Source organism: Psammomys obesus, unplaced genomic scaffold (genome assembly GCF_907164565.1).
Source record: "Psammomys obesus unplaced genomic scaffold, mPsaObe1.curated_primary_1811, whole genome shotgun sequence".
Taxonomy (NCBI): domain Eukaryota; kingdom Metazoa; phylum Chordata; class Mammalia; order Rodentia; family Muridae; genus Psammomys; species Psammomys obesus.
In genome coordinates this window covers 3,707,231-3,721,500 of record NW_026596234.1, presented here as the reverse complement: position 1 = coordinate 3,721,500, position 14,270 = coordinate 3,707,231, and positions in this window count along the sequence as shown.

The window sequence follows — 14,270 nt, the reverse complement described above, 5'->3', positions numbered from 1 at the left end:
TAGATCAACTTAATTGTTCTGTGAGTGTGCCCAGTTGTGGGCCTCTGGGGCTTCTCCCTGTCCCCAGTCCCATCTCCCTTGTGTAAATCCAGTAAGATACAGACTTACACAAAAGTGGCTTTGAACTCGGGTCTCCACACTTGCCTGCAGAGGCCCGAAGAGGGTGCTGATCCCCTGGCGGTTGTGAGCTGCCCAGTGTGGCTGGTGGGAACCCCAATTTTGCCCTCTGCAAGAGCAGTGAGCACTCTTAGCATGAAGCCGTCTTTCCAGCCCCCGCCTTTCTTTGTGATTGCAGAATTACATGCACCTGCATCCAAGAGCAAGCTTGCATGAGACTGATGTTCATGTAAGCCCGAGTCTGTCTCCTTCCCCTCTGTCCCTCACCCACAAGACACGGACTAGGTTTCCCTTATAGTCTGCTATTTTATTGTCCTGATATGAGGATCCCTGGACCATGAGTCCCATTCCACTTGGTTGGTCCTCCTCTCTATATAAGTTTTCTAGCACTTTCTTGCAAGGAGGCCCTGGCATCTTCTTATAGCCATCAAACCTCTGCAGACTTGGAGTCCTCACCAGCAGTGCAAGAGACTGCCACTTCTGAGATTCAAGAGCAAGCAATCAGAATTTTAGATTTGTTTCCAATTTGGCAAGTGGCAATTTTAATTAGTGCTTCTCATTTTATAAAGGAAGCTGATCATCCTGCAATAGGATTCAGGGCCATTTGCATGTTTCCTTCTGTGAATCATGTTAATATTATTTACTTGCCTTTTTTTTCCCTGCGCTTTTATTCACTGAATGGTTAAGCATTCTCTGTGAGGGACATAACATTCTCCAGGCCCACCTGTGCCGGCCACATGGGTGACAGTGAGTTCACTGCTGTTGCTGAACAGTTTTGGACACACTGTGACTTGTTTATTCATTAAGTGATGAATAAGTCAGTTTCTTAGGATTATTAACATTTATATAATGTGTGAGTATAAAGCGTGTGTGTGTGTGTGTGTGTGTGTGTGTGTGTGTGTATGCTTCTTTGAGGTACACCCTCGAAATACAATGTTGGGTCTGTGATCTATGTTTTGTTTTTTGTTTTGTTTTGTTTTGTTTTTTAGCTTAAAGATCACTGCTCCACATCCTCCTGTAATAGGGCCATAATATGTGTGTGTGTGTGTGTGTGTGTGTGTGTTTAATGTCTAAAACAGATGAAGTTACGTTTTGAGTCCAAACACAAGTACATTATGTGTTAGAGCTAAACTTCCGTATAAGCTTAAACACATTTTAGGACAGCGACACCCCAAACCCAAAGCACGAGAGAACGCTGTGTAGCTGGGTCTCACTTCCAGCAGCCATGAGGGCCCACACTCCTCTCCCCCTTGTAACTTGCACAAAGTTTACGTCACAGAACACAAACCTTCTTGGCTCAGAACACTTCCAAGACCCCCAAGTCTCAAGTGCTGAGGAATGGCCAACCCTGGGACCCTCCGGTGGGGCCCCTCCTCCAGCAGCAGTTTCCTGATTAGTCACTATATCGTTATGACCTTTCGTGTAGCTGCTTCATACTTCACATCCACAACAAATGGAGGGATAAAAAAAAAATCCCTCGGAGTACACGCCCCCCCACCCCTTCTGAAAACGTGAATCCAGGAACCAGGGGCTTACACCCTCCAGTTTCTCTAAGGAAAGGGTACCCAACGGCTCTCAGGAATGCAGGGTAGCCCCAGTGGCTCGGGCCATGGTGCTCTGCAGGCAGGTACTCAGGAGGACAGGCCTTAAGCACGGATGCAAGGTGCTGTCCAGCTGTTAGGCCAGGATGTCCTTAGTCATCTCTGCTGATGAAGAGGGAACCCCCTTCAGCATGGATGTACTGTCACAGGGAGAATATGCGCTGCTCATGAAGTCGCCAGCGGTGGGGAGACCTTCAGGAAATGGGCTTGAGTTCTCCAGCCCAGCTCCTCAGGATCAGGCTCCTCTCTCCTTGGCATGCAAGAGAGACCACAAAGCCAGAGATGTCAAGCCTAGGGTAAGTGGGTAGGATAAGGGTCTGGGCATGAAATGGGCTGTGACCAGGCAGAGACATCTCCCACCTGACATCTTTGGACCCAGTGGGCCCTGAGCTCCTAGCTTAGTGTGATGGGGGATTTGGTTGGCGCTGGGGTGGGTAACAGACGTGGGCATTGTTCACCTTGAACGCTTGAAATTTTAAAATATGTTTTCACTTTTAAAATGAGCAGCAGCAAGTAACTTGGGCTCCTGAAGTACCAAAGCCTCGGGATTCTGCAAGATGAAGGCAGTCTTCTAGGACATAGGCCTCCGTGCGCCCTCTGCCGGGCGTCTGGCAGAGGCAGTCATACAAGTTTGCTGAATCTGAGCTGCAGCCTTCACAGTGGCCGCTAGAGGGAGCCGTGGTCCCCAGTCTCCCAAAGTGAAGAGAATGTTGTTGGGTTGTCTATAGACTAGGCCAAATTTTAGAAACAGATGTAAATACTCGTCCATTAATGCATGATCACCCTATAATTTTCTAGAACTTGCACACATTATTGTTAAGTCAACGGGTACAAGCCAGGCATGGTACATGACTTTAATCTCAGCGTTCCAGAGACAGAGGAGGTGGGTATCTGTGAGTTGAAAACCAGCCTGTTAAATAGCGAATTCCAGGCCAGCCAGGGCTACATAGTGAGACCCTGCCTCAAAGCGAAAATCAGCTCAGTTACAACCATGTCCGCTTTTTAAAGTTTAGTTTCTGCAAAATCTTTTTACAACATCCTTTAATCTTCTAGTACCATTCCCATCAATTTCCACTTTTCAAGTCTTTATTTTACCACACAAAAGTACATTTTATCCAAAAAATGTTTTTCTTTTCTTCAATCTTCTTTTGTCAAAAACCTATACCATACCTAGCTATCTTGTACCTATAACATTTATCTTTTTTGTGCCAATAGTTTTCATCACTGTATTTATTATTGGTGGTGAATAATTCAGAAACATTTTAATAATTTTTAAATGAAAACACGGGAGGCTGCACCTGAAGCACAGAAACTGTATATAACATCTTAAATATCTAACAGTTATAAACAGAGACACAAACTGCATTAATCTTGCATTTCGCAAAAAAAATTTGAATTAATCTGCTTAATACCGAAGTCATTATAACAGGCACTTTAAAAAGCTTTTTTTGTACAGTCACGGGTGTTAAGTCCCAGCACTTGGAGGCAGAGGCAGCCAGATCGCTGTGAATTTGGGGCCAGCCTCATCTACACAGTAAGTTTCAGGAAAGTCAGAGCTACATAGTGATATCCTGCCCAAAGAAAATTCAAGACAGGGATTCTCCATGTAGCCCAGGCTATCCTGAAAAATCACTCTGTAGACTAGGCTGGCCTCCAACTCAGAGACCCACCTGCCCTCTTCCTCCCAAGTGCTGGAGCTAAAAGGGATTTTTAAATTCTGGTTCGTGACGTATAGAAAGCAGCAAAAAGTTTGACTTTTTCACTTTATTTCTTTTGAACCACGTGCTCACCTGTATATTAATCATTTAGCAGGTATTTTGCCTAAACTATTTTATCCTTCTTTAGAGCTAAAAACAGAGATGAATGATTGTCACATGTATGTTCTTAATGATTTAATACATTAAGATCATCTAAGCCTTAAGATGTCTTTGAAATCCGTCAAGTGTCTTTTAAAATTATTTTTTAGAGGTAGTAGCTGCAAAAAAAAAAAAAAAAAAAAATCCTGAAGATACCCAAAGTGCCTATGTTTTTATATATGTTCACACACATATAAAACATATCTGAAACACGGAGATAAGTCATCATTTAGTGCTTGGGATGAAGTTAGCATCCAAGAGAAAGACAATTATCCCATAAAAAATTGCATACTGGAGGTAATTTCTTAAAATTAATGCCCTCAAGTGGGGGAGGTTCCATCTTGTAGAACCAGAATTGAGACATGGATCAAGAAGACAACATCTGTCCAGAACTGTGTAATTCTGCATATGTTTAAAAATCTTTTTAATTAAGAAATTCATGTTAGTTTCCCCGAAGAAAGCGCTAGGACCATTAGCTCCCTGTATGTTAATGGTCGCATTGACTGGGTGTGTACCCTCTGCCCGTCACCATTATTCTGTCACATTAACTGGCGAACAGATGTGTAGCCAGGCTTGGCCTGCAGGAGTGGTTGCAACTGGAACTTTTTTTCCTGGAAAGTTTCGTTTTTACTATGAATTCAAAAGAAGCTAGACCAGTTTAATGGCTTCCGTTTCCAAGAGCATGTACGTACAGGCTAGTTTGGTACTGAGTAAATGAGAAAGCACAAACACATGCAAACACTGCATGTGATTTCACATAAGGCAGATTGTGGACACCAGGACTTTGAGTGTTACTGTGTGTTGGGATCATAGCTCCTGCCATCCTCGCTGAGAAAAGAAAATGACTCCAAGATTTTAACCAAACCTACATACATATTATTTTACATGTAGTCTAGTCTCAATCAAAACCTCATATTAAGAACACTTTGAAATGATTTTTATGTTACCCGTGACTATTACAAAAATAAAATTCAATTATAATTAATATATTTTAGACTTTCTTTGGAAGCAAATTTCTACCAAAACCTATGTGTATAACATTAAATTTTGTGACTTATTGACATATTTATCTTATGACTCTAATGAATGCTTTTTAAACAAGGAATTAGCATTTTAAAGTTTTATGAAATACTTAATAGGGCCCAAGATATCATTTTAATGGGCTTTAGAAGTTCAGAGTGCTCGTTTTGTAAGGCTTGACTTTGACTCACATTTATAAATCTGCATGTGAGCATTTTCACTGGGCATGCCACAAATAAAAATAATACTTTTGGCACACAATAAAAATGAATTAGAAAACTGAAGTGGCCACAGTTTGTTACATTTTTTTTTTTTTTTACATAACAGTAATTATTGTAAACCTATGACACAATCACATAAAGTCCAAGTGCTCCAGTGAAAAGGCTAGAATGCTTCTCTTCCCGTCTCCTTCAGGTCCGGGAAAGTCTCAGCACCACTGAGGACAGTGCAGAAAGCTGGCTGAGGGAGCATCTAAGAGGTCAGGTGTTGCGAATGTGGAGAAGCAGTTATTTCTTGCGTGCTATTTGCGGGGAGCTGTTCTCCCATTGTGTTTGCACTGTTCTCTTGGAGGCAAGAAACTGGCTTAGGACAGCTAAGGAATCAGCTCTTCCAGATGTCCTCTGGAAGAGAAATGGAGTATGGATGAGTTTAGGAAATTCTTCTGTTGCCAGTGGCATTTACAAACATTCACCAAATGGGTCTTGGGCCAGGAAAATCAGAAACAAAGGAACCCAAGATGATGTGCATGCCATGCGAGGCAGATCAGCCAAGCAGCAAAAAGGGACTGTCACTAGCAGTGTCTGAGGATGGTTCTCTGCATGAGCACCCCCAGGAGTGTTATCAGGGAGGGGACAGAACCTAGGTCCACCTCTGCAGCCTGAGGAGTTCCCCTGTGCTTTAGGGACCTCGACTTGGGCCACACTGGGATTCGAGGCTTCAGTGCTGAAAAATTTAAGATTAGCTAGCATAATAGAGCTGTATTAGCGTCAGCTTAAGAGGAGAAATAAAAGTTCAAGAATCTAGCATGTGACTGCAGATGAGAAAAGTAAGAACAGCCAGGCATGGTGTGCGTGCCTCCAGTTCAGCATGCAAGTGGCCAAAGCAGGCAGGTCTCTGACTCTGAGACTAGCCTAGTCTACATAAGGAGTTCCAGGCCAGGTAGGGAAAAGTGTGTGGTGGGGGGAGAACATTTCCCACCAAGTGTTCACTTGTCCTGGCATGTGAGTTGCAGAGCAAAAGCAAGGCCAGTGCTTGATGTAAATTTTTCACATCTTGTGCAGAGACAATTTTAAGGTTTGGTGGGACCAGCAACAACATGGCTCAGTAGGTCAAGACTGATGACACGAGCTCACCTTGGGCCCCACAAGAAGGTTTGCAAAGTGTCCTGTCATCCTCAATGACCCCCCCAAATAAATAAATATAAAATTATTTTGAAAGTTTTTCTCCTATTAAAATCTCAGGGGAGACATTCATAAAATCCGTGTCCCACAACCATCCCACCATCTTCCCTAGATGGTCTCTGGCAGCGGAACCCTGTGTCCTTGGGAGAATCGGCTCTTCTTGTGTGATGATTCGGTTCAGGCTGTTCCAAACTGGAATCTAGCCCCTCTCTCGGGATTGCTGGTCCTTGGCAGGGGTTTGGATGTAGGTGCGTGCAGACCATGTGAGGCGCCTTCTGTAAGGGCCCCAACACAAGACAGAGCTCTGCACGCCGTAATCAGAGCTGACCACATCCTCCTGTCTCACCTTGATTCCTACGCAGAGGATTCTGGGGCAGGAGGAGAGGAGTGTTCAGAGTACGGGCATGGGGAGTATCGCTGTATCACCACCATGCTATCATCCCGAGACGACCCTCCCTGGCTCTGGGTCTCATTCTGCCCGTCACCTGCTATGTATATGCCATGTGCTCAGGGACGAGGCTGGCCCTGCTCAGAAGGGCACCATCATCTGGACAAGCCGTGTTCCCCAGGGCTGTGCTCCACAGTCCTGTTCAATAGTCCCTGACAACCAGTTGCATCGTCATCTGTCCAGATACCCCACAGACACCACCAATGAACTACAGACCTCTTTCCCTCAAGCCTTACCTGCCCCATGGTATTATTACTAATTATCAAATTATTAATATTATTAAATGTTGCTTTGTTCATACAGAGGGCCTCATGTTGCTTAGCTGTCCTCCTGCCTCAGCCACCAATGCTCAGATTACAATCATATGCCATGACATACACGGAGCATAAGCTCTAAATTTATGTGTGGTTAGTATTGTCAACTTGACAGGAGAAAAATCAACTGGGCGAAAGGCCTCTGATCATGCCTGAGGGAGATTATCTTTATTATGTTAATTGGTGTGGAAATCGTGTCCACTGTGGGTGACACTATTCCCTGGCTGGGATCCGGGATTGTATGACTATAGAAACAGAGCTGGGCAGCAGCATGCATTCATCACTCTCTGTTCCTGGCCATGGATGTATGTGATCACTATATCACATAGTCCTGCTGCCTTGGACCCTACCCCTGGCCCCCACTCTGAAAAGGTGAACTGTACCTTCTCACTGGGAGCCAGAATAAGTCCTTCCTCCCTAAGTTGCTTTCGTCACAGTGTTTTATCACAGAAAAAAAAAAAAAAAAAAAAAAAAAGACATCCTATAATCCATTTGAGCAGATGCTGAAGCTTGTCTCTCTTCCAAACATCAAACACATAGTGTGCCTCTTCACTCTGAGCCTGATCTCTGAGGAAACTCCTGTGTGGTAGAGACAAGGTCAGGAAGCACGGGCCAAGGCAAAGGAACTCACACTAGGAATCAAGCTCAGGTCTCACAGGATTTTCCAAGAACGCCTGTGTCCATCTCGTGGCCGAAAGGAGAATTGCACAGGATTTCAACCTCACCCAAAGCCATCATAGGGAGAGGTGAAACAGGTCCCCAGGGCTGTGGGATGGAGCCTTGCATGTCAGACTCTGCATTGCACGTATCATGCCATTTGAGCCTGAAGCTCAGTTCACAGCTTCTATTTTACGTTGAAGGTAATCGATTTATCCCTAGATAAGGTAAGACAGTGCAAGATCCTTTGGCATTTGTTTTAAGACAAGGTCTCACCATGCAGACCCAGGATGATCTTAATCCTCCTGCCCCAGTCTCCCAGGGCTAGGATCACAGGGCCGAGCTACCATGATCACCAGTTAATGCTTTCACTACAAGGTCTTCACTAACACATTCAGCACAGCAATGAGAGGCAGCCATGCTTGGAAAAATTGCAGTAGAGAAGAGGCCAAGTATGTGCCCACCTGAGCTCCACTTATCTGAGGACACAGGGCCCCGCCCTCTGGATGGCACCAATTTCTCCCTTTTAGACCCCAAGTGTGGAGTTTGGTGTGGCCAGCTGTGTCCATAGGGAAGCCTCTTTGAAAGAGATGAAAACCACTCATGAGACGTGAGAAGCTTGCTAGCGCCCATGGCAGGATCCCCTTGGGTGCCAGCTTCCAGGCTGGTGAGTGCCCAAGTCTCTTCCCTAGGATGACAGGATGATTTCAGGCTTGTGTGGCTGCTTTGTTGTACAGGTTCGACAGCTCCCTGCACCCACCCACCCCATCATGCGTCAGAGGGGCCTTGCCATGCCTCAACTTACCTTACTAGACTCTGGCTCCATGCCCTTAGCAGGCTGTCAGGTACCCAGGGCAATATCTTATCCCAGTTTTCTTGTATGAGATGTTCCCTGAGAGTGAGGACTGAGTACCAAGGCCTTTGATGTCACCCCAGTGGCCTTTCCTTGAGTTTGCTTTGATGACTCTCTAAAGTTCTGCACACACCCAGGCTCCACTCCCAGTGCGCTCTACTGTCAGCAAGGCTTTAGATGCTCAAGGCTGTGTCTGCCATGACCCTCTTGGTGGTTGGTGGGGTTCTTCTGTGCTGCTGTGGTGAGGTCTTCCTTCCGGTCCCTGCTCAGTGAGGACAAGCGCCCAGAGGATGGGTGTGTGGCTGAATACACAGAGCCCAGCAGCCACTGCTCAGGAGGAGCAGCACTGACTGTGAGGAACTGACCTGGGGCCCAGGGACTGGAAACCAGAACGTGGGAGCCGACTTGAGACAGAACTGATGGTGAAGGCTGGGGAGAGCTGGAATCTTCCTGGATCCTGCATGTTGCCCAGCCAAGAGTGAGAGCGGACAGCTGGAGCATGGGCTCTGCCATCCTGGAGACCCAGTCTGTGATGCCCAAGTTTTGTTGTTGCTTTTTTGTTTTGTTTTTGAGATATGGACTCTGCGTAGCCCTGGCTGTTCTGAAACTCTCTCTGGAGACCAGGCTAGCCTCAAACTCAGAGATCTACCTGTTTCTGTCTCTGGAATGCTGCATTAAAAGTATGCACCACCACGGCTGCCTACAGTTAAAGTTCTTAAGTCTGATTGCCATCAGGGCCACTCTAGGGTCATGGTCACTCTGAGGCATTATCAAGATCCCCAAGGAGAAAGTCACACTTTAGAATGTGGCTAATGATTATTGTAAGAAACCCGGAGCACAGTGGCTGAAAGCAGGTACAAGAGCAGAGGATCATGGGAGCAGAAATGCAAAGGGCTCAGAGGAGAGGCGGGATGAAGAAAGCCTGTGATGAGCTGGACCACCTGAAGAAAGGCACTCAGCCTTCTGGCATCCCTGTAGAAATTACTCACAACGCAGAGTAGAGGACTAAGACCAAAAAAGAAACCATGCAGAATATTCTAGAAATATAGGACAGTGTGACTGACACATAATGAGAATGCTGGGAGATATATAAAGAAGGACAGAAGAAGGATCTGACACAGTAACTGAGACTCTCCCATCTCCCACCTCAAGGTGGACAGTCAGCTCAGAGTCCAGAAGTCCAGCGAATGTCAGAAAGGATAAATGAAACCAAACAAAATGCTCAGGACTGTCATGCCAAACCAGACAAATAGAGCTGCACAATCCTGCATGAAGGTAAAAAGTAACCTTCCCTAGAGAGGGGCCAGCTGATCTCTTCCCCAGAAGCTACACAAGCAAGAAGAGAGTGAAGTAGTTACGGAAGCGAGAGAACTCTACACCCATCACAATGCCCTCCCTCCTCAAGCCAATTGTGAGTTGTACAGATTTCTTTCTGATTTTTACTTCTAGCTCTATCCATAGGTTTGGGGAAAACTAGCCATCCTGAGTTTGGTGGGTCTAATATCCTGGCCTCACAGTGAACACACCCTGGGCCATGTTTCCTGGGCTGCTTTGGAGACTGTGTTTCATGGTGTTGTCTGGAGTTGTCTTCCTAGGCCCCATTAGCCTAGTGTCTTGTTCGCCCGCTCTGTTTTTCAGATAGTGTATCCAGGTGTCCTGTCAAATCATCATATTATGAAATATGGAATTGCAAAGCTATTCCTGTGCTGCAGCCCATCTCTCCCTTCTGCTCTAACTCATTTCGTACGTATTGGGAAACTTTGCTGAAGCTGTGCACAATGGTTAGCGCTGTCAACTTGGCAGCCTAGAGTCCACTGGGAAAGGAATCTCAGTGAGGAACTGTCCGAATGGGGTTGGCCTCTGAGCTTGTCCACGGGGGTTCCCTTGATTATTTTAATTGATGCAGGAAGTCCCAGCTTGACTGTAGGTGGGAGCATTCTCTGAACAGAGGACCTGGGAATATATCAGTACAGAAGTGTGTCAGGTGAGAAACAGGCATGCATCCCTCTTTCTCTTCTGCAAATGTTAGGTCCCATGCCTCAAGCTACTGCGTTGTGGGTTATTAATATTATTATTGATTTATCTTTTAGTTAAGCAGCGGTTATTCCTAAACCAGCTCTATATACAAATCACCACAAAGAGACTAGGATTTATTTAATTAACCTAGAGCACAATGCTGGGCAATAGTTATTCCAGCCTAAACCTCTAAGGCCCCATAACTTCCTACCATTCAGATTTTACCCATTGTACTTGCTTTTAGTCATAGGACCAGGATGTCCCACCTTATTTTCTCCATTACACAGCACTGTCTGGTTGTTTAATTGACAGTCACAGAGAATAAATGGTGGCATGTTTACACAAACTTGATGCTTAGCATATACATCACAATGCAATGTCTGGATTGAAACCAGATAGCAGGATAGAGAAATCAGCATTTGAATGAACAAGGATAAATTGTATACATTCCGTAAGAACATTATACCAACATTTCCCCCTTTAAGTCCAATAAAAGGCTCCTTTTTCTTTTAATACAATAATAATTATAAAACTGTTATGAAAACTATTAGGTAAGATTTACATGTGCAATGTCCAGTCCATGTGCATTTGACCACATAGGAGAAACTATTTGATTGTCTATACTATCTTGACAAGTTTAGACTTCTATACCTAAATTAACTTTATCCTCATTAGTATTACCTCTATGAAAACATTTTCCTAAAATTCTTAACAACTTAAGCTTAATTGTGGAACTGTAACTATTTGGTCTTCAACTCCACCAGACTTGAGAAGGAATAAAATTAATTACTGGAGTAAATAAGAACTGCATGATAGCAGTTTCCGAAAAAAAAAAAAAAATGGCAGAGACATTTTGCTGCCTGAACAGTCACCCAAAATTCTCTATAACGCTGGAGCATCATCTTCAGCCTCTGGCTCGATATATTTTGACAGACATATACATGAAACAGGAACTATTTAGAACTTGCTTACTCTGTCTTGGAAGAGTTCGGCAGTCGATTGTCTTGCATTTAAGCTTGCCCATTTTGGCAGAAATCTATCTGTAGTGAAACGAGGGATTTTATTTATTTATTTATTTATTTATTTATTTATTTATTTATTTATTTATTTATTTATTTTGCCCAGGTGGCTCATTTGCCACATTTGAAGCCATCTCCATATGGTGGTTTCTAGATGCTCATCATCTTCTTTGAGGTAGGCGGGGTGCTGCCAGACGATGACCTGCCTCATTGTCAAAGAATCTCTAAAATAATAAAGACATTGTAAAATGCCATATTCTGTAGGTCTCTGAAGTTTGTGAAGACTACCTATCTTTATGTAATCCTACCTGTATACAAAATCATATCTATCTGTTAAACCTAGTGATGTAAACTTCTGTGATATATTAGACCAGTGTCTGACATGACAATGAGTTGATTAACTATCAATTAACTTGCATTACCTAATATCCTAAATAGTTTGTAGTAGCAGTTTAAAAGTATTGAAAGTAACCTTGAATTTGTATCAATATACTAAAATTTACCAAAGTATTAAAAATAGACTTATTTTTGCATTGATACACAAAATACTATACCAGAGTTAAAAATAACCTTACTTGAGAATAACAAATAAAACCTTAAGTTGAGTAGATTCAATAATCTACCTTTTGTGTTATTATTCCTATAAGATATCCTTGTATTCCCCTGTTTTTCTTTTCAACCCCTTTTCTCCTTATCTAAGAAAGAAAGATAGAGAAAAGAAAAATGAAAAGAGAGAAATCCCTGAGTCTAACCCTGTTTTCTCTCTGAATAAGATCATTAATAATTTATAACCATCTCCCAATGACAATAAACATTCACAGCCACAGAAAACAACCAAAAACCTACGCAACTCCCCTTAAAGGAAATTGGATGTCATTCTCATGAATTTCTTCTAGCTGACATTTTGAACACGCAGAATTCCTGTTAGGGGGCCAAAAGGAAATTGGGGAAAATGGTCAATTAAGCAAGCATTAACATTTGTGGTCCAGTCTTTGATAGTTGAGAATTTTTAGGCATAATAGAAGTCCTGTTTGGAACAATTTAAATGCTGGACCAATTGAGAATAGTAGCTTTCTTTAAAGCTCTCTTGGGAGCAGGCTTTGATGAGAAACAGCAATTAAAGCAGTTGAGGCAGGAAAAAGCAGAATACTGGAACATGCAAGATGCTGGAACAAATGTTTTCCCTTTTAAGCATATGAATTATTGTTTTTGAGTTTTTAGGACGTAACTAGGCTGGTGTGTACTTTGCCACCTGTAAGCCTCCTGTGTCTTTTTTGCATCAGGAGTGACCAACATTTGTCCCCTGTGAAAATGTCTCACATTTGAAAGGACAAGCCAGCTTCCAGAGCAGTATGACACCTTTATCTGGTCAGCATTTAAAAATTTTTTGATGTGGGAGACATGCAGTTTGCATGTTTGTCTCCCAGCCTAATTTGAGTCCTTACATTGACCAACAGAACATATTTTTTTAAGCCAAAATGCCCTTTTTACCAGTTCTGTGGAAGTACCAATTTTTGAGATTGGCTGGCCTTTTTAGAACAGCATGACATCATCTCTTCTTACATAAAACTAACATTGATGTGAATGTAACCTTTAGATCAGTAAGGACATAACATCTATTATTAAGAAAAAAGAACTTACATAGCAACCTTAAGGAAATTTTCATCATTTTGAATCTTAGACTATCTCTGCAAGTGGCTAAACAGCAGGAGTTGCCACCCTGGCTTTTATTATGTAAATTAGGCCGATCCAGAACTCAAAGATCTGCCTTTTTCTTTTTACTTTGTGTTCAGATTAAAGGCATATGCCTTCACCAACTTGTTCAAATATTTTTCTCAAATCCATATCATTGTAACTCAAAGCCTTTAAATGAAAATCAAGCAAATAGACAAGAAAATTTTAAGTTTTGGGTCAATTGTGCCAGCTGTAACAAGCAAAGCCCAATTGATTATTTTTTGGAAATTAGTTGTTGTTACAGTACATTGGTGGACCCTTACCAGAAAGAGCTGACAAGTATCTTGCAGCCAGAGAGCTTCCAATTTTAGCTGCTATTAATCTAATTTTAATTAGGAAGAGTGCCCTTTCTATTGTCTGTAACTCATTATTTCATTCCTTGACTTTCCCCCCATTTTCTCCTTAAACTTTCTTAGAGAAGGCATGAAGAAGAACCATTACCATTAAACATACTGTAACCAATTCCATGACTATGACAACCAGAACAAAGCCAAAGGGATTAAAACACCCTCTGCCATGGCATTTTTAGTTTGGATGCAGTTTTAGGCTAAGCTCTGCCTAGAGGTCTGTCTGCCTCCAGTTCCTTTCTTTCCAGCCATGGCTGCTGAGCTGAGCCAGCCATAGTATAAGGAAGTCTTGCCTGTGTGCCCTCCTGTTAGACTGTAGGCAGCCAGTTTTGTCATGTTAAGTCTCAGGTCTACTCATAGTAGGCTGTCTTTTGCTCCTGGGCCTGTTTTAAGAGTCTCTCTTAAAGAGATAGTAATTGACCTGGGAGTTTTTAGGTTTTACGTTTGGGTTGTATCCCTGGGAGCTTATTCCCCCTCACCAAATTATGTTAAAGTATGATTTAAAGACTGTGGATGATTAGATTAGTTGGGTACCATTTGTTGTGGGTTATTAAGTTGGGTACCATTTGTTGTGGGTTATTACTGTTTATGATTGATTTATCTTTTAGTTAAGCAGCAGTTATTCTTAAACGAGCTGTATACCCAAATCACCACAAAGAGACTAGGGTTTATTTAATTAACCTAGAGCACAATGCTGGGAAATAGTTACTCCAGCCTAAACCTCCAAGGCCACATAGCTTTCTACCATTCAGATTTTACCCATTGTACTTGCTTTTAGTCATATCTTAGGTCCGGTTCATCTTTCCTCCCAGTTCCACGTTCTATCCTGCAGATCTCTTTACTCCTCCTCCTCCTCCTCCTCCTCCTCCTCCTCCTCCTCCTCCTCCT